The sequence below is a fragment of the Anolis carolinensis genome, chromosome 1 (assembly GCF_035594765.1).
Source record: "Anolis carolinensis isolate JA03-04 chromosome 1, rAnoCar3.1.pri, whole genome shotgun sequence".
NCBI classification, from domain to species: Eukaryota; Metazoa; Chordata; class Lepidosauria; order Squamata; family Dactyloidae; genus Anolis; species Anolis carolinensis.
The window spans coordinates 5551743-5570843 of record NC_085841.1 but is presented as its reverse complement, the minus strand read 5'-3'; the positions used below and the strand labels follow the sequence as shown (position 1 = coordinate 5570843).

At 40.2% G+C, this 19101-nt stretch overlaps 1 pseudogene; it reads right to left on the bottom strand.

The window, feature by feature from the left end:
- Positions 1–12311: 12311 nt before the first annotated feature.
- On the bottom strand, positions 12312–14286 carry LOC100564384 (proteasome activator complex subunit 3-like; annotated as a pseudogene).
- Positions 14287–19101: the final 4815 nt, after the last annotated feature.

The window sequence follows — 19101 nt, the reverse complement described above, 5'->3', positions numbered from 1 at the left end:
GACATAGCAGGTTAAACCACTGAGCTGCTGAACTTGCTGACTGAAATATAGGCGGTTCGAATCTGGGGAAGTGGGGTGAGCTCCCACTGTTAGCCCCAGCTTCTCCCAACTTAGCGGTTCAAAAACATGCAAATGTGAGTAGATCAATAGGTACTGCTCCAGCGGGAAAGTAACAGCGCTCCATGCAGTCATGCCAGCCACATGACCTTGGAGGTGTCTATAGACAGCGCCAGCTCTTTCGCTTAGAAATGGAGACGAGCACCAACCCCCAGAGTCGGACACGAATAGACTTCATGTCGGGAAAAGTTTTGCCCATATATATATATATATATATGACATTTATATCCCGCATAATATTAGCATTATATATTACTATATTGTACTATGCCACTGTACTGCAATATTATTGCATGTAATACATAAAATATAATTATATTGTAATATTTGTATTGTATTGTATTTCATTATAGTATTATTATCACACATACACAGGATATAAATAAATACAATAATAATAGATTTGTTAAGTGCAACTTTAGCCACAAACACTACTTAAACAATCGCATCAACTCTTACAAACCAGCCCGGGCACTGCAGTCAGCGGAGGAGACCCTGCTCTCAGTCCCACCCCCATCTCAAGTATGGTTGGTGGGAATGAGAGGGAGAGAGGACCTTCTCCTTGGCCACTCCCCACCTCTGCAACTCCCTCCCTAAAGAAATAAAGCTGGCCCCTCCCCCCTCTCCTTCAAAAAACAACTGAAGACCTTCTTTTGCTCACTAGCATATGGAGAGGTTGATAACTGAGAGATCACTACCAGGCCCTAGGCTGAAACTATGTCGTATCTGGGCTCTCCTAGTCCACACCAGCCCAATGACCATTTTTTGACCACACAACCAACCCACACCATTTTGTGAACTCTTGTTGGCTGTTGTAAATTAATGTGGATGTTTGTTTAGATTTTATTTCATTATATAATTTTGTCTGACTACATATAGCTTAATTTACTGATGTTAGGTTTAATTTACTGATGTTAGCCTTCAATTTGATGCTAGGTTTTAATGTTAATCTCATATGCGGGGTTTCTCTGGGATTTTATGTCAGTATTTGTTTGTTTTATGGAGGCATTGAATGTTTGCCATTGTATGTTGGAATCTGCCCTGAGTCTCCTTGGGGAGATAGGGCGGAATACAAATAAAGTTTTTTATTATTATTATTGTATTATATGTGTATGTGTGTGTGTGTGTGTGTGTGTCTGAAGTTGTACTTAAGAAATTTATTATTACTGTTATTATTATATGGTGTCAAAATTGCATTAATAAAACTGCAGAATATAAATACTGTAAATAAATAAATTCTACAATATAGACCAGGCACGGTGTTCCAAAGTTATATATATATATGGGTATAAATAAATATAATAATAGTAATAATAATAATAATAATAGATTTCTTAAGTAGAACTTCAGCCACACACACATATGTGTGTGTGTGTGTGTGTAACTGAAGTTGCACTTAAGAAATCTATTATTATATTTATTTATACCCTGTTATGACTTACATACAAGTTCCACATAAGAACAAACCTACAGAACCCTATCTTGTTTGGAACTTGGGGACTTCCTTATTGCTTAATTTTAAAAAATACACTTTTGACTTTTTATTTAAGTTCTAACTTAAATAAAAGTGCAATTTAGGGCAGCCGCGGATAGTAAGATCCGGTTCACGGATAGCGAAACCTGAAGCACAGTTACTGAGTCCCGGTAAACGGATACTAGTACTGGCGACAGGCCTCCCTGTAAGTCCGTACACCTAGTAGACAAAGAAGCTTACCCAATGTTCCCAATAAAGAGATCTCATCAAGTTGAAGAAAAAACCACTGAGGTAATTTTAGTCATCCAGCTGGAATAGATAGCAGCTTGCAGTAAGCCACCAAAGGAAACTAAGATGTCATAGCATTGAAAAAAAACATTTTTATACAGTGTAACCTTTTGAAAGTTCCGCTCCCACCCCAACTGGAGCCAGCTTCGCTATGATTGGCTGAACCCCATTGATGTCATGATCAGCAGGGTGGGATTCTCTTGCGACATGGGACCATGGCACCCACCTGCCAATTAGAGCGTGCCCTGCTTCCAGTGCAGATTCCTGCTCTCCAATGGTTGATGGGGCAGGCTGGTCTGGGAGACAAAGGATGGTCAAATACTTTGAGTGAATCACCGTTGTCCCAACAGGGGACATACCAAAGGACCATCAGGTCCCATACGTTTATTATGAAGATGACTGCGATATGAGTCCACAGAAGATGGGTTCAGCGCCTCCGGTTCTGCTGTCCATTGAGTCCAAAAGCATAATATTGTCCATGTTAGAGGATTAAGTAGTCTGTTCCTGGGAAAAGGGAAATGTCATTGTGGAAGTACAGAGCATGACCTCCCGGTGTACGGATAATCATACCAGGTGATGAGTGTCTTTGTAATATCCAGGTAACTGTGACAAAGGACGGGTGACCCTGCAAATGGATCCTGTCATCCTCTGCACAGTGGGAGTTATGGGACCAATAGAGAAGGATTGGCCTGAAGATAATGTGTGATTGAGTCCTTCATATGTAGATGATGCCCAGGAAAACAGCTGGAGGGTGTTCCTGGGCTATGAGATGCTGGGTGAAAAGACACCAAGGTGGCTTGCTTCTCCAAAGTTTGATATAGAACATAAAGTATTAAAAACACACACAAAAGGGGATCCATGGATACCAATGTGTGCTATAGGAGTCAGGCTGCCATAAGGACCGGCTTCAAGAGGTGGAAAATGGGTGAGAAACACTCAAAAGGCAAAAAAAAAAAGATACAAAGAGACAGAAATAGAGATTAATGCGCTCTTGTGCATGTTTATTGGGGGTTAGATTATGAAATCACTAATAAAAAATGGGGAAATATGGCTACGGAAGTCTCCCGGGTGCTGGTAGCTATTGCTGGGCTCCTCCATACTTCCAAATGTCCAAACCTACAGGACCTATCTTGTCCATAACTTGGGAACTGCCGGTTTAGCTTAATTTTAAAAAAAACCTTGAACACTACTGTTCAGCTTTCGAGAGCTTAATTGCTTTGACTCAAGTAAGGTTGTAAGAGTTGTATGACAGTTGTAAGGTTTCTTTGCACGTCACTCAAGTGAAAATATTGACAAGCTGGAACATGTCCAGAGAAGGATGACTAAAATAGTAAAAGGTGTGAAAACCATGCCTAATGAGGAGTGACTTAGGGAACCGGATATGTTTAGCCTGGAGAAGAGAAGGTTAAGAGGGGACCTGATAGCCATGTTTAATAGCCATGTTTAAATATTTGGAAGCCTGCCATATGGGAGATGGAACAAACTTATTTTTCTGCTGTTCTAGACACCAGGAGACACCAATAGGTTTAAATTAAACCTAAATATTAGGAAGAACTTTCTGAAGGTTAGATCTATTCGACAATGGAATGTACTGCCTTGGAATGTTGTGAAGTCCCTTTCTGAGGTTTTTAAAGAGTTTGGTTGGCCATCTGTCAGGAGTGCTTTGACCATACTTCCTACATGGCAGGGGGATTGGACTGGATAAGGCATTTTGGTTACTTTCCAGTTCTAGGATTCCTGAATAATAAACATTTTGGGAAGCTTTGATACTTCCTGTGATATGTTTACACACCTGGAGGCATCCGTAGTTTCATATAATGCCAGTTGAGCAAAGTTCAATATGAACCTGTTTTGTTATGAACCATGCTATCCCTTTAATACAATTATTATTATTATTATTATTATTATTATTATTATTATTATTATTATTAATTTATACCCTGTTCTGACTTACAGACAAGTTCAACTCAACACACCTACAGAACCTATCATGTTCATAACTTGAGGACTGCCTGTATTGCTTGATTTGAAAAACTTTGAACACTACTGTTCTTCAGCTTTCAAGAGCTTAATTGCTTTGACTTAAGTAAAAAGGCCTCACAGTTATAAGGTTTCTTTGTATGCCACACAAGTGACTTATGCCCAAGTTGAGCCAGTTCATTAATGCCAGTTCAGCAAAGTTCATAATTAACCTGTTTTGTTATCACAGAGTTGAAAGAGACCACATGGGCTTTCCAATCCATCCCCCTGCCATGCAGGAAAGGCACAATCAAAGTACCCTCAACAGATGGCCATCCAGCCTCTGTTTAAAAGCCTCCAAGGAAGGAGCTTCCACCACACTACGAGGCAGAAAGTTCCACTGTTGAATATGGTCAGGAAGTTCTTCCTAATGTTCAGGTGAAATCTCCTTTCCTGTAATTTGAGTCATTCCGAGTCGTAGTTTTCAGGGCAGCCGAAAACAATCTTGCTCCCTCCGCCTTAATGACACCCTTTCACATATTTATACATGGCAATCATGTCTCCCCCCCCCCCCCCCCAACAACCTTCTCTTCTGAGGCTTAACAGACCCAGCTGTTTAAGACATTCCTCATAGGGATTCATGGTCGCCAGACCTTTGATCATTTTAGTTGCTCTCCTCTGGACACCTTCCAGCTTAGAGTCAATTTCTCTCTTGAATTGTGGTGCCCAGAATTGAATACAGTATTCCAGATGAGGTCTAACCAAAGCAGAATACAACGCATTATACCATTACTTCCCTCAATATAGAAACTATACTTCTTCTTTTTTTTAATTTTAATTTTTATTAAAGTTTAACTGTATAGTACATATTTGGGAGGGGGAAAAGTTCGGGGGGAAAGGACAGGTAAGGAGAGGGAAACTTAAAGAACTAGGAAAGGTAAACTAGGTGGAGGGGAAGGGAGAGGTGAAATGGGGAATTTGGGGAAGGGGGGGGGGGGAAGCCTAGGGGGAAAGGCTAAATAGCACAAAGCAAGTTAAAGGAGGGAGAAAAGGTGGGAAAGGGGGAGAAAAGGGGGAAAGGGGGTTGTGGTGACTTCCGATCTCTCTTCTTCAAGTTCTTCATTGTTTCTTTAAATATTCCTCTAAGTATGACCAGTCCGTCTCTTTCATCCTTCTGCCATCATTTTTCCTCAACATAAAAGTTAGCTTGTCCATGTCTTTAATTTCAATCACTTTATCAATCCACCAGTCTTTCTTCAATGGTTTCTCTGATTTCCAATGTTTGGCAATTACTAATCTGGCTGCCGTGATGAAAAAAGTGAAAAGTTTGTCTGTGTTAGCATCTACTTTATCCTTTTGGTCATAAAGCCCTAGCAGGAGAAGCTCGGGTTTAAGTTCCAATTGTGTTTTTAAAATTTTATTACATTCCCCTAGGATCACTTCCCAAAATTTTTTAATTTTCCTGCAACTCCACCACATATGGATATATGAACCTGTTTGAACTTTACACCTCCAACACTTTGTATTAACATTTTTATACATTTGTCCTAATTTTTTTGGCGTGAGGTACCATCTATGAATGGTTTTCAACCAGTTTTCTTTTAAGTCCGTAGAGTAGGTATATTTCATTTTGACCTGCCATATTTCCTCCCATTCCTGTATTAAAATTGATCTTCCTATGTTTTTGGCCCATTGAATCATCGAATTAGTGACTTCTTCTCTTTCAATTACCCAGTTCAGTAGTTTATTATACAATATGGAAATATTTTTCTTCTCCACTTGGAGAAGTTCATCCCAAAAACCTTGTTCCGTATCAAATCCAACTATTTTATCCTTTTTATATGCTTCCTTTAATTGCATGTATTGATACCATGATATATTCTTGTTTAACTTTTGTACTTCGTCCATCTCTTTTAATTTGGGAAGTTCCAGTTTCTGGGTCCCTACTACCAAAATCTCTTTATATGTGGGCCACTTACGCCAACCTAGTAGCCTCCTGTGGTTGGCTTCTAAAGGCGATACCCATGTCGGGGTTTTAAAATGAAAATCCTTTTTATACTTTTCCCAGGTTCTAAAGAGAGCCGCTCTTATATAATGGTTTCCAAATTGCTTTTCAATTTTGGATTTTTCGTACCATAGGTACCCATGCCACCCCCTTCTTAGTTCATGCCCTTCCAAGGTAAGTAACTTTGTCTTCTCCAATTTAATCCAATCTTTGACCCAATAAAGTGCGCTAGCTTCATGGTATAATCTCAGATCTATACTTCTTTTGATGATCCCATTGGCATTTTTTAGCTCCTGCATCACACTGTTGGTTCATGTTCGATTTACTGTCCATGAAGGCTCCAATGTCTTTCTCACATGGACTGTTGTTAAGCCAGACATCACCCATTCTGTATCTTTGCATTTTATTTTTTCTGTAGTATCTTGCATTTGTCCTTGTTGAAACTCATTTTGTTAGTTTTGGCCCATTGTGATTCAGATCCTACCCTGTAGAACTGTTGTCCCAACCCACTGCAGTCACTTAGTAGTTATAGTAAAAGGATCAGGGAATGTTTTTGCTTGGAGACTGGCAATCCTGATCATATGGACTTTAAACTAGGTTGTGTGGGGAAGGGTGACATTATCCTTAGGAACAGTAGTTTATCAAGGCCTGGAGCGAACAGACAGTAGGATAAAGAGAGGGTTGGACAAAGAGGCAAGTGGCCACTACATGGAGACTGGAAGCAAAGTCTCTTGAGTTACATAGATCTGGGAAACAGGTGAAAACAAGAGAGCAGGCGTGTGCCACAGGATACTTGCTGTCTCTAATTGCTCTATATACAAGTGTTGATGTGTCTTCACTCCCAAGAAGGTTCACCATAATTCAGAAACATCTTGAAGTCACTGCTTATCTGGATTTCACAGTAGATCAGAAATTGGTCACTTAGGTGGCCAGAAAAATGATAAAATGATCCAAGATGGATACAGGTTAAATGGCAAAGGAGCTAAAGAAATACAGAAGGCAACCACAGCTGTTTCACAAAAAGGTTCCTCTTTTAATATCGGGTAAAATCCTTTTCACTCGCCCCAGGAATTTTAGCCCTTTAAGTACTTTGCCCTTTAGCGTCTTGTTTTTCGCTGAATTGTTTTTGCAGTAGTTGATGGTTTCCCACATGAATGAAACTGAATTTGTTCACTTTTTCATTCTGCTATCCAAGGTGCTGGACCTATTTCAAAGGTAGAGGTCTTGGGTAGCTGCTTTATAGTTCAAGATGAAATTTATAGTAGTTTGGCCATCCTGACAGAATGGCCACCAATGCCCCACTTCTTATACAGATCACTTGTCAAGGATGATATAGATGCAGATTTTGCACTGGCATGGGATTGCAGTAAGTGGTTCTTGGGACTGTTTCCAGCTTTATGATGGCATAGTTAATAAATTTTAAGACACAGAAGGTCTGACTGTTGCATTGTGCCCCTTGAAATGACTTGAAATGCATTGCTTCAGTCAAACTTATGCGGCTGAACTACAGGAACAGCTGCCTTTATTTATTAAAGCTTCTAATTGAAAACACAATGGCGCTTTGTGGCTCTGTAAAGCAAATTGTGGTACTGGGTTTCTGCAGGTATGTATCTACAAGGGAAGCAAAAGGGCGCACTGCTGCTTCCAAATAGGAATTCTGTCTCCCCAAATGAAATTTTCACTCATTTCGCAAATTTCTAGAGTTGCAGAGTGTAAGACTCAGTGGAACTCTCTGCCCCGGAGTGTGGTGGAGGCTCCTTCTTTGGAAGCTTTTAAGCAGAGGCTGGATGGCCATCTGTCGGGGGTGCTTTGAATGAGATTTTCCTGCTTCTTGCAGGGGGTTGGACTGGATGGCCCGTGAGGTCTCTTCCAACTCTACGATTCTATGATTCTAAGACGTTGAAAATTGGTCTCATAGAAAATGTCTATATTTGCTGTTTTCACGTCTCCTTGGTCATCATGTCTGCCCTTTTTCTTGGGATGCATTAACTGTATTTGAAGTGAAATTTCAAATTGCTGCAACACTACCAAAACAGGAGGGGGGCCATTTAGCCTTCCCTCCGTTACACTCATAAGCATCCATAGATTTTAATTACCTTAGAAAAGTTTTAGGCCCCTAACAACTCAATGAGAGTCCTACACATAGGTTTACAAAACTAGAAGAAGTGCTGCTTCACTTAGCAATGTATAAGCAGAGCCAAGCGTGGCACACATGAACTGGCTTCATAAATAGTCACATCTTAATGTTTTCTTCAGTACAGTGTTCCCTCACTTATCGCTGGGGTTAGGTTCCAGGACCACCCACAATAAGTGAAAATTCGCAAAGTAGGGGCACTATATTTATTTTAATATTTATACATTATTTTAGTAGTTATACACTATTTTAAGTCTTTATCAACCAATTGTGTGTTGAGAAATCGCCTCCTTCTCCTTCCGATGCCGCTTGGGCTCCTTTTCTCTCCCTTTGGCTTCTCTTTCCTCCCTTCCTTAGGCTGTAAATTATAATTATGATTTATAATAGTCTTTTAGAGTTTATTGAAAAACCGCAAAACAGCAAATCTGCGAAAAGTGAACTGTGAAGTAGTGAGGGAACACTGTACATCTAATTGTAGAACGAATGCAATTTGGCACGGCTTTAACTGCCATGGCTCAGTGATATGGATTTCTGGGAGTTGTAGTTTGAAGAGTCAGAAACAGTCGTTAGTAGAGAAGGATAAAGACCTTGTAAGATTACAACTCCCATAGAATTGAGCCATGGCAAGTAGAATGGTGCCAAACTGCATTCATTTCTGTGCTGATGCAACCCTTGATAGACCAAATTGCAGGTATAACTTTGTTCCATGAATATTAATGCAGCTACAACATTAACAGGCAAGTAAGCTATGAGTATATACACAAATGTAAATACATGCACTGCTTAGGTTTTTAACACACTTGTTCATAGTTCGTCTTCTTTGGTGTGTTGCTTCCTTCCCGAAAGTTTTCGGTTTTCACAGTGTAATCCCTTAAGCCATCTGGTGGAAATCCAAAGTAACTACATCATCCTAGATCTAGGCCGGCTTCTCTTCAGATCCAGTTGATCCTTTTTAACATGGATACATTGGCTCCAAAGCGTGAGAACAGGGTGCACTTCAAGAGAGAAGACAAATGGCGGAAGATATCTTTGGGTCTGATTGAAAGGAGCCATCCAGTTTTGGTGAAGATTTCTGAGAAAGGGTTGTTGTATGTTTTCCGGGCTGTATGGCCATGTTCCAGAAGCATTCGCTCCTGATGTTTTGCCTACATCTATGGCAGGCCTCCTTAGAGGTTGTGAGGATGCCTGCCATAGATGTGGGTGAAACGTCAGGAGATAATACTTCTGGAACATGGCCATGCAGCCCGGAAAACATACAACAACCCTGTGATCCCAGCCATGAAAGCCTTCAACAACACATTTCTGAGGAAAGCAACCAATGTTCTTGATATAGATTTGCTTGCAATTGTGCAAGCCTGTCAGATTTCAAGCACCGACTCGTCTTCAACTTACAGTGATCTCATGAACGAGAGACTTAACAATGCTTGAGTCTTGCAAATGCTTCCTATGGCTTTCTTTATCTAATTGAGCCATCTGTATTGTGGCTTTCCTTTCCCCCCTACTGTTTTCAGCTCCAGCAGTATATTATCCAGAGAACCCTGACTTCCTCATATGTCCAAAATAAAACAGCCTTGGTTTCATCATTTTGGCTTCTAGTGAGCTTAGTTTGCTCTTGGATCCATCTGTTGGTTTTTTTTCAGAGACCAACTGTATCTTTAAAATTCTCTTCCAATGCTGCATTTCGAATGAGAAGTTTTTTCCCCACATCTCCCAGCTTTCACATCCATACATCAAAATCATAAATAACATGCTATGGATGGTGTAACCACGCTACAGCAATGAACCATCCAATAAATGACAAAAAAAAAGTCTCAGAAAACATCAAGCAAGGAAAATCAAGTGATTTCAGATAGCTTCATGCTAGAGGCACCATGAATTGGTGTTATGGTTTATGAAGCTCATCTCAAAAGAAACATGTAAATACCATATATACTTGAGTATAAGCCGACCCGAATATAAGCCGAGGCACCTAATTTTACCACAAAAAAACTGGGAAAACATTGACTCCAATATAAGCCGAGGGTGGTAAATTTCAGAAATAAAAATAGATACCAATAAAATTACATTAATTGAGGGATCAGTATGTTAAATGTTTTTGAATATTTACATAAAGCTCAAATTTAAGATAAGACTGTCAAACTCTGATCAAATCATTATTCTCATCTTCTTCAATGTAATTGTGCTTATGTATCCATTTAATAACAATAGAGTAAAATAATACATGTAATAATAATAATAATACAGGGAAATAATACAAGTAATAATAAATAGAGTAAAATAATAAATGCAATAATAATAATGATCAGAGTGAAATAATAAATGTAATAATAATAATAATAGAGTAAAATACATGTAATAGTAGCAACAATAATAGAGAAAAATAATAAATGTAATAGTAGCAACAATAATAGAGAAAAATAATAAATGTACCATATATTCCCAAGTATAAGCTGACCCAAATATAAGCCAACCAGGACCCTCACCCGCGTATAAGCCGAGCGGGACTTTTTCAGTCTTAAAAAAAGGGCTGAAAAACTAGGCTTATACTCGAGTATATACAGTATATGGCAGGAATTCCATTAATTCATCCCAACTGGAGGAGAATCCTTCAATCAATTGTTGAATGATGGGTGGACATGAAGGTAAGTCTAATTGATTCAGTGGGTCTACTATAGTAAGGATTAACAACATTTATGGACTTACTGTATTAATATGTTAGATTTGTTTATTTAAAAATAACCTGTAACCTATTCTATGGGGCCGAAGAGCATGCTCATATATAGTTCACTTCTAGATATCTCATGTAAAAAAAAACCTAGGATAGGCTCTTTGCTGAAATTCTGGAGGTTAGAGAGCTACAGCCATACTCATTGTGACATGACAAACAGGCCACTGTCGCACCTCAGGTTAGCTTCACCTTGCTAAATACACCAGGCTGCACACAGGTTGAAGTCTTTTGTAGTTTATTAGGAAATAGGAAATAAATAGTTCTTAAAAAGCAGAAGTAAAGTTCCAAAAGATTGTTGCAAAACCAAGGTTATAAAGAATAATCCAAGAAAACATTAGGCATAAAACAAGGTTCCATTAATGCATGACAAAGTCTCATGAACTTGAATACACAAAGCTGCAAGATAATCCAGGAAAGCAAGAGCTTGATTCTTGACTCAAACGAGACATTGCTTTTGACAAAGGTTTCTCTCTCAGCACACTCTTTTAATATTCTCTGTATAGCATGAACACATTTCTTTGGCCTCTGACCTTTCTCATGTTTGCTATTCTAACAACCCGGAATTCCAAATGGCCAGCTTGATCTAGAGATTCCGTTTCGTCAAGGCCAGACATCTCGTTAGCAGTAGCCTCTGTCTGCATGCTATCTAACTGGGAGCTGTCCTCCCTTCCTGAGTCAATTTGCACCTGGCTCGCTTCAGTATCATCTCCAGTATCATCAACACCATTCCCTGCTGTGGGAATGCCTCCCTGCTTCTCATCTCTCACAGTAGGGACACTCTGAACCTGGATCCCATAATTACCATCAGGGTAATCTTGAACCTGAATCCCATCATCTTGAACATCTGGAACCTGAATCTCATAATCCCCATCAGAGTCACTCTGAGACTCCAGCTGAGTCACAACAGCAACAATCCTACATGGCTTAGTGTAGTTTAGTTGTAGTTGCACATGTGAAACTATACAATGCTGGGCTAATTACCACTATGCAGAACTACCATAGAATTGCTATAGCACACACAAATCCCATGGCCTTTCCATCCCTGGTGGACAATGGAGGGTGATCAGAGATGTATATAGCTATAGCCCCGTAGCCAATCATAAAATATCATCCACCATGGTACACTGAGGTACTCCAGAGATCTCAACAGAAGATGTAGTCATTTCATGAAAGGGATCTAGAAGTCTTAGTAGGCTACAAGCTGAACATGGGACAACAGAGTGATGAAGCAGCTCAAAAAGCCAATGCAATTCTAGGCTGAACCATAGAATCATAGAGTTGGAAGAGACCACATGGATACTAACCCCTCCACTGGGAAAATAGCTTAGAAAAAAGAAGACGAAGAGACCACATGGGCCATCTAGTCCAACCCCTTGTCATGCAGGAAAAGCACAATCAAAATACCCCAGACAGATGGTATCAATAGGAAGACAGTGTCTAGTTTGAGAGAAGTGACTCTATTCTGCTTTGGTCAGGCCTCACCTGGGATAACCCTGTGTCCATGTCTGGCCAAAGCAATTCAAGAAGGAAATTAGGAGAATTTCGGTAGACTTTTAACTAAAAGTGTGGCAAGGACCGTTTTCAGCCAGCTTTCCCATCTTGATAGTCACATAAACTGAGGCAAAAACTGTCTTGAGTCTACTGAACAGTTCATAAGTTCAGAGTGCTGACAGCTCAGTAGAGTCTCTGCATTTCTGCTCCAGGGTCACTTGATCTTCTCAATGTTCTTCAGGGTCATGATGTGCTGGGTCACATATTGATTTCTCAGCTCTGAAATGATGAGTCGCAGACTGATATATTCCTTTTCATCCATCTCAGTCACTGTGCAATGGCAATCCTCCACATGAGGATATTTTGCTATTTTAGAAACCAGCTTTGTCCATGTGATGTAATATCTAGAGATCTGGTCCAAGTATGAAGCTGCCTCACTCTCCACAGGCCAGAGTTCAGCCACAGTTTCTTCCTGAATAGAAACATCCAAATTATTGCCACCTTCTATCCTGGGGATCAATACTGCACCCACATTTTGACCAGGTTGCATTTCTCAATCAGCAGTTGGATCTTGGGTTTCACCTTCTCAATGATGTCCACCAACTGCTGCTTTCTCTTTAGCATCCGGGCTGTTAGGCATGGCAAAGACTTTGGTACCCTGGAAGGCCTCTTCATATTCTTCCAGTCTTCTCTTTTTCAGATTGATCCAGTCCATCATAACTGTTTGTGAGAAGGATTGGGTCAGGGACAGGAAGGTTCATATCTGAATGGATTTGGGTGAAATCATGAAAGTTCAGCATAGAATCCTTAAGGAAAGCATCAAGTTCTAAAAGCTTATTTGGGCGAAAAAAACTACTAGATCTTCAGCTTCACCTGTAATTCACTCCCAGAAAGAGTCTACCTTGATCTTAACTTCCAGGCCCACCTTTCCACCTTTAGGATGGAGACCATGGTGGGACAAGGGAGCTTTGTTTCCAAGCCAAAGCTGTCTCCTTCTTTCCCCGTCAAACGTGACCACCCAAGGCTATGGACAAGATGGAAGATGTCCAGAGAAGGGTCACCAAAATGATCAAAGGTTTGGAATCCAAGCTCTATGAGCATTGGCTGAGGGAGCTGGGTAGATTCAGCCCAGAGAACAGAAGGCTGAGAGGGAACATAAGAGCCATGTTTAAATGTTTTAAAGGATGTCCATTGAAGTGCTACTCTGGAACTGTGATCAAATATTTGAGGGATAGTGACACTGAGGAGGGGGCAAGCTTATTTTCTGCTTCTCTAGAGACTAAGACACAGAGCAATGGATTGAAATTGCAGAAAAGGAGATCCAATCTAATCATTAGGAAGAACTTCCTGATGGTAAGAGCTGTTGAGTGGAATATGCTGTGGCCTGGGAATGTGGTGGAATTTCCTTCTCCTGAGGTTCTTAAGCAAAGGCTGGATAGCCATCTCTCAGAGGTGCTTTGATTGTGTGTTCCTGCCTGGCATAAGGGGTTGGACTGGATGGTTCTGGTGGTCTCTTCAAGCTCTAGGAGTCTATTGTTCTATATCTCAAGAACTACAGCCAGATGCTTCTCTGATCTTTGATAAATCATAGACGCTTAGAGCAGGAAGATATTACAAGGACCATCTAGTCCAACCCCTGTTGTGGAGAAAGACAATATTACAGCATTTCTGAAAGATGACCTACCAACCTCTGAACAAAGATCTCCAAAGATGGAGAACCTACCTCCCTCTAAATTCCACTTTTGAACATGTAATGTTTTAAGTGGAATTTATTTTCTCATTTGAATCCTTAGGTTCATGTTCTAGTCTCTGGAGCAACAGAAAGCAGTCTCATTCCCTGTTCTTCTGATATTTAAAGATGGCTATCATGTCACAACTCAGCCTTCTCCAATCTAAAATAGCACCCTTTTGTATAACACCTGGATCATCTTGATATTTGACCATTTTCTAGACCATTTGACCTTTTCTAGACCTGCTCCAAATTGTCCATATCTGTAAAGAAGTGTGTCTTTGTTTTGATTTATGGATGACATGTTTTTTTTGTTTTTTTTAGAAGTCATGTTTGGCTATGTTTAAAATGGGTGAGTATTGGAGTTGATAATAGTGGGGGAAGGTAACCAGCTCAGCATTCTGAGGCAGGTTACCATAGCAACGGGGGCAGAGCCAACCGCCGTTTGGAGGGAATGTTTAAAAAGACAGTTTAGTCTGTGATTTTTAGTCACAGGGAAGACACTGGTTTCAGGTTTAGGGAAACCAGGGAGGTTTGAATCTTAGTCTGTGATTGTTAGTCACAGGAGATAGACTGGTTCCAGGATTAAGGAAACCAGGGAGGCGGACCTCTAGTAGTGCCAGACTAAGCAAGTTGGGTGACTTGTTTAGGGTTATTTGTAGAGGCTGTGGAGTAGGGGAAGTAATCCCAGTAAATCCAAGAGATCTGTTATTAGTTTTGATTGAGAGAAGAAAGTATTTTGGAAGTTAGAACACCTCAACATCTATCTGTAACAGTTATTTAAGTGTCTTAAAGAAATTATTGAAACCACTAAGCTTTGTACATGAAATAAACTTGTTTTGTTCTTTAAACCATCTAAGTCTCTGTCACACCTATATTCAACTAAGCAACGTTACCATCTAAAGTAAATAAGAAGATTAAAAAGAATAAATTATCCTCTGCCTGACATCTCCATCATTGGTGGCAGCGGTTATAAAATCATCATCCAGACATCTTCACAAATTGGTGGCAACTGTATGGTGGGATAGTTAAATACATAATAATTAAAAGGATTCCTCCCTGCCTCACATCTGTGCAATATCCTTCCTGAATTGTGTTGCCCAGAACTAGACACAGGAGCTACCACTGAGGTCAATCCAAAGCAGAATACAGTGGTAATATTACTTCCCTTGATCTAGATACTATGTTTATATTGATGCAGGCCAAAGCTATATTGGCTTTGCAGATGGCTGTGGGTCTTGATGGAGGGCTAATGGTGTAATTGTAACATGGCAGGCTAAACTACAGCTGTAACTATTTTCTTGTTAAAAGTAATTTTCCAGACTCTTCTAACCCTCCATCCTGCTAGTCCCATTCATGGAGCATATTCATTGTGATTGGTAGGGAAAAGGTCATACACCAGCTATAGGAGGGGAAGAAGCAAAGGAAAATCATTGCTTGTCCATGGAAATTGGAGTTTTGCTTTTTATTCCTTCACCTGATGCAAGCATATTGACTCATCTTGATTGATACACTTTTTTCCCCTAATGGACATATTGCTCATTTTATGGCAAATTATGCATTATCTCTAATGGGGAAAGTACAGCTTCACCCCTCTTTTCACGTCAAGACTGCTCACCAATTTCTAACTGTTCAAATGAGCATTACAGGGAAAAGCATAATAAAGAGGCTTTGACTACCTCTTCTGTTCTACCATCTTTATAATGTGTACTTCCTCCATCTTTATTAGTCCAGCCTGCCACATAAACATCTCTCTACCTTCTTCTGGTTATTTCCATAAATTGGTTTACAAAGTGATTATTAGCAAGAGTGCTGCTAACACTGCAGCCCAGGACCTGAAAATGCCATTGCACTTTGGGATTTAATTGAACGCAATGCACAGTCTTCCTAAATCACTGAATCAGCCACCTTTGGCATACGCTAATATACACCCTTTCCATTCACTTCTTCAATTTCCTTTACTTACTTTCTCCATTTTAAGATTACATTGAAAAAATAACTGTAAAATAGCGTAAAGGTTCATGCTGTTAAAGAATGAGCTAGACATCCACAAGGCATAGGCAAGAGACTAGTCAGTAGCCTGCGGCTCTTTAGAGGTCTAGATGAACTCATGAAGATGACATTTCCCAGTATGCACACTGCCAAAAAGAGAGCCAGACTGAAGACTTAGGTCTCTTTTACACTACACAATTATATTCTTCCTGGGCCCCTGGTAAGATGCCATCCCTTTCTCCCGACTGCCGCTGCCCTGTCCTCAGGGGGAGAGAAGAACAAACAGAGATCATTCCATAATACCTTGGCCTATAACAGTGGTTCCCAACCATTGATCCTCCAGTTGTTTTGGATGTCAACACCCAGAAGTCCCAGCCAGCTTACCAGCTAATAGGAATTGTGGGAGGACCAAAGTCCAAAACATCTGGAGGACCAAATGTTGGGAATCACTGGCCTAGAAGACGACGAAAGGATCTCACTCCATCCCAACTGCCATTGCCCTAACCACAGAAGAAGAGTGGTCAATTCATCACGCTAGGCCCAAAAACTAGATGAAAGGTCTTCTATCTGTCCCATCTGTCACTGCCCCTGGCCTTAAAGGGATAGGAGAACTTGTATCTTCTAGACTTCGGTTCTTCTCTGCTTACATCCCTTTATTCCTTGTGTGTTGAGCCTTTTGGCTGAAGGGCATGCTATAAATATTCTAAATTAGATTGCTAGGTAAGTAGGTAGATTAATTGATGGGTGGATAGATAGGACAGCAGCAATTTAATACCAAGTAACTGATCCTACAGCATCCTGGGATTTCTAATTTGGTGAGGCAACAGAACTATTTTAGAGATAACTGTAATACCTCACAAAAGTATGAATCTGGCAAAAGTTGACCACAAAAATCGCGTTGGATGAGCTAGACATTTCTAGAGAGGTATCTCAGTTAAAAAATATTGAGTTTTATTCATTGTTTTCCACCTTCTTGGGGCTCCTGCACCCATATACCCAGCAAATGTGGAGGAATGGTTGTATACCAGACATGGGCAAATTTAGGCCCTCCAGGTGTCCAAACAGGCCGATAGACTGTTAGGAATTGTGGGAGTTGAAGTCCAAAACACCCGGAGGGCCCAAATTTGGCCATGCCTCTTGTATACTACTACTACTACTACTAATAATAATAATAATAATAATAATAATAATAATTGCTGTGGGACTTTCGAATCCAGACTGACAAAGTTCTGGAACACAACACACCAGACATCATGGTTGTGGAAAAGAAAAAAGTTTGGATCATTGATGTCGCCATCCCAGGTGACAGTCACATTGACGAAAAACAAAAGGAAAAACTCAGCCGCTATCAGGCCCTCAAGGTTGAACTTCAAAGACTCTGGCAGAAACCAGTGCAGGTGGTCCCGATGGTGATCGGCACATTGGGTGCCGTGCCAAAAGATCTCAGCTGGCATTTGGAAACAAGAGACATTGATAAAATTACGATCTGCCAACTGCAAAAGACCACCTGACTGGGATCTGCACACATCATCCGAAAATACATCACACAGTCCTAAACGCTTGGGAAGTGTTCGACTTGTGATTTTGTGATACGAAATCCAGCATATCTATCTTGTTTGCTGTGTCATAAAATAAAAGAAGAAGAAGAAGAAGAAGAAGAAGAAGAAGAAGAAGAAGAAGAAGAAGAAGACGATGACGATGATGACAGGATGAAAGATTTCAGACATAAAAACAAAGAAGTGTATAAATAAAGGGCATTTGAAGACAATTTGGAGTTAGCCTTGGAAAATCCACCAGATCATATATATAGTCGTCACTGGGGAAACTGAAAGAATTTAGTAAGGCTTTAAAATTAACCATCTAAGGATGAAGATGTGGACTAAAATATGAACACTGGAAAGCATGCAGAATGTATGGCAAGGATGGGTTTTAAAATTGGTGAATACAGGAAGTCCCCTAATTACAAACATCCAACTTAATGACTTATAATTAAGAACGGAGGCAAAACAATAGGAAGTGATAGAAATCCACCCCTCAGAAGGTAGGGAATTTCACCCCTGGAAGAGTTATTATCATGGGGAAAAGGGGTCTCCACTGGAACTTTATCCCCAATCCTTGTTTCCACAACAAGCCAAATCACCTCACAACTTCTGAGGATGCCTGCCACATATGTGGGTGAAACGCCAGGAGAGAAAGCTTCTGGAATATGGCCATATAGCCCAAAAGACTCACAGCAACCCACAAGCCAAATTTTCAAAATCCAATTATCACAGGGACAGAAAGTGAGGTGAAATCTCCGGATGAGGACCACAGACAGCAAAGGAAACACTATGGGAATGTTTCCTATGCTATCCAAAGATAGATAGATAGATAGATAGATAGATAGATAGATAGATAGATAGATAGATAGATAGATAGATAGATAGAATAGATAGGTATCTGGAGTTAGACTCTTGTTTGTGACTTGGGGACTGCCTGTACTTGAGTATTACTGTTACAAGCATAAATTGTATGTTATTTCAATATAATGATGTGAAGATTTGGCATGAAATTTTTAAAAGATTGGCAACAATTCAAGTTGTTACTGTTGGGAAGGATAATAAAAATAAATAAAAATCAGTGTTCTACCTGATGTTTTTCTACCTAATAGTTCTAGATTAGAAGGAGTAGACACAAACAGCAAGAAAAGAAATTCCAGCTAAATGTTAGGAAGACTTTCCTGACAATAAGAATTATTTGACAGTGGAATATGCTGCTGCTTGGGAATCTGGTGGAGTCTCCTTCTCTGGAGGTTTTTAAGCAGGGGCTGGATGGCCATCTATCAGGAGTGCTTGAATTGTGTCTTCCTGCCGGGCAGAAGGGGGTAAGATTATGAATTCCTGCTTGGCAGATGAAGGGACCTTTGGGGTCTCTTCTGTGATTTGATGACTTTTTCTTTGTGTTGAATGACAATTCAGGAATTGATTGCATGGGCCTAATTAGGAATGACCAGCCGGATACTAAGATTTGTGTTGGATAATATGAGTGCCGTTGTGTGCATCCTTTGAGCATCCTTTGCAAGTTGATCTCCAGCTGCTGTTTATGGACTTTGGTTTGATGGATGCCTTGGACCCCACCTCCTGCCTTCCTGACTGGCCAGGTTGCAAAAAGCATTGTGATGCAACCATGACCACAGAGCCAGGCA